General features: G+C 59.1%; 1 protein-coding gene across 3 annotated transcripts in view; it reads right to left on the bottom strand.

Annotated features, from left to right (window-relative positions):
* Positions 1 to 2,149, bottom strand: part of BDH1 (3-hydroxybutyrate dehydrogenase, type 1) — a 34,148-nt gene that overhangs the window by 29,256 nt on the left and 2,743 nt on the right. Inside the window, exon 1 of one of the 3 annotated variants that reach the window (XM_006753375.2) lies at positions 771 to 1,116. The exons of 1 other annotated variant lie outside the window; for it this stretch is intronic. The gene's annotated coding sequence lies outside the window, so the exon portion shown is untranslated. Of the gene's footprint in view, positions 1 to 26; positions 717 to 770; positions 1,117 to 2,149 lie in introns of those variants that run through there. One more of the 3 variants, XM_006753378.2, reaches the window with a different exon arrangement.

The raw sequence follows: 2,149 nt of genomic DNA, 5'->3' as shown, positions 1-2,149 counted from the left end.
CCAGCTTACTACCGCGTCGCCCCCACCTTCCTCGGTCCTCCTACTGCTCCGATCCTGTGGTCCGTCCTGTACTCCAGCAACGGCCGGCTTGGCTAGTGCTCAAAGCAGCTGGACCGGCGGCCAGACCTCAGTCTAGCATCCTTCCCAAGGGCGCAGCGGGAAGGGAGGGCGCGCTCACCGCGCCCGCGACCATAGAGCCTCCTGGAAGGCGCGGAAGAGGAGGGGTGCTGGGCAGAACAGAGAGACGGCGAAGGGCGCGGTGCCCATAGCCCGGGCTGGAAGCAGGACTACAATGTGACCTTGGGCGGGTTCATTCCCTTCTCGGGCCCGGGGTTCCCTAACGTAAAATGCGGCAGCAGGGGACGATGAGTCGCGAGGGTTTTTGTCTGGGAGCCTTGGGGCCGCTAGTTCAACCTGGGCGGCCTCCTGCAGGGCACCTCATTCCTAATACCGCCGGGCGAGGCTCCCGCAGGGCGGACAGAAGGCCCGGAGGCCGGCGGGTAGGGACCATCAGAGGCTGAGACGGGTCTGAGCGGGATCAGTCCATCTTCCTCCCTTTACTCCGCCGCGGCCACAGGGCCGGCCTGCAGGGCTGCATGCCCTCTTCCCCACCCGCAAACCGGAGACCCGGCTCAAGGGCCGCACAAGGACAAACCGGGCTGAGGGCGCGGGCGCGCCCCACCCGGGCGGAACAGATGCGGGCCCTTCCTCTGACCCCACACCCAATGGGGAGGGACCCCGCCTGCGGAGGGTTCCGCTGAGGCACTCGCCTTAATCCGGCGCTTCACAGGTACCCGCGCTCCTGGCTTGGCAGACCGACTAGGGGCGCTGCCGCCGTTTCCTTCTCAAAAGCCGTCTACCCGCTCGCACTCCGGCGGCCTCTGCAACCCGGATGCGCCCAGACACCTAGGGCGCCCGCGGTCTAGCTGCGCAGGCGGGGCCCGACCGCGGGAGTCGCCGGGGCGGGGAGGGCTGCCGCCCCAGGTCTCTACGCGCGGGGGCGTCTGGCCTGGCAGCTCGGGAGGAGCGTCCCCCCAGCCCTTAGCGCCCAGCTGCCTGCTAGGCTCCCCCTGCAGCCAGTCCGGCTCGGACCTAAGCCGGGCGCAGATCTCACCGCGGTCGCCCTCCAGGAACCCGCCCAGGCCAGAGAAGGTGCTGCTTCAGGAAGTGAGGACACTCTGGTGAGGAGGAGGCTCCGTCCAGGTCCGGGCGTGCTTGCTATCTTTAGAGCTCACCAGGGGTGGTTGGTTTTTAAATTTGTCTTTTGATCAGATGGAATGTTTTTTTAAAGATTTGCTCTGAAGGGTGTTTAAAAATAGTTGAATAGCACAGCTTCCCAGAGTGTCAACAGGACAGCGTCAGAGGACAGGCTGTCCCACCCCCGCCAAGTCTCCAGAATAAGAAACAGGCCGAGGAGAAAAGGAAATTAACCGGTCTGTAGCTCCAAACCATGAGTTTCTTTCAAGGTTGTGTCTTCTTCATCCCCAGCTCCAGACCCATACAGCCTGGAAAACTACTGGGACTATCATGGAGGGAAAATGCACTTGGTTCTCTGTGCCCATTTCACAGACAGACTCAAGCAGAATACCTGCTTCAGTGCAATGTTTCAAAGGAGTTACTCTATGCCATGGCCATCAATAATAACGAAGAGCTACATTGAGTCACCAGGTTATACTTTTAGGATTATGCATTGCTGGAAAAGCAGTTAATTACAGGAGAATTAATATTGCACGTAGGAAAACCATAGGTCCTGACTTTGGACTGAGAAGTAAATGGAAATACAGTTCTATTCATGGAAGACAGGAAGAGAACGATTGAACTGCCTGTGGTTATATCAGACTCCTGTGACTGACCTATCTTTGTACTCCAGCTTTGCTGGGGTAACCAGCTGCAAACAGGTGTAACCCAAGAGCACCTTGTCTCAGCTGCACCCCCTATCTTCTTTGCCTCAGGGCTTCTCTGTCACTGCAACCTGGGACCCCTGCAAAGAGCAAACACCTCATGGGACCAACTTTGACTAAGGCAGGCAGGGACTGGGGGAGAAATACTCCATCCTTCCGTTCTAGTGGGCGATTCCAAGATACATTCCATATCGCTCCTAAGGTGATGGAGCCCCAGTTGCCCATGGTAGTGCCCGTCTCGATCAACT

This window comes from Myotis davidii, unplaced genomic scaffold (assembly GCF_000327345.1).
Source record: "Myotis davidii unplaced genomic scaffold, ASM32734v1 scaffold571, whole genome shotgun sequence".
NCBI classification, from domain to species: domain Eukaryota; kingdom Metazoa; phylum Chordata; class Mammalia; order Chiroptera; family Vespertilionidae; genus Myotis; species Myotis davidii.
Note: the sequence above shows the minus strand (reverse complement) of the source record. Positions and strands in the feature narration are given on the sequence as shown.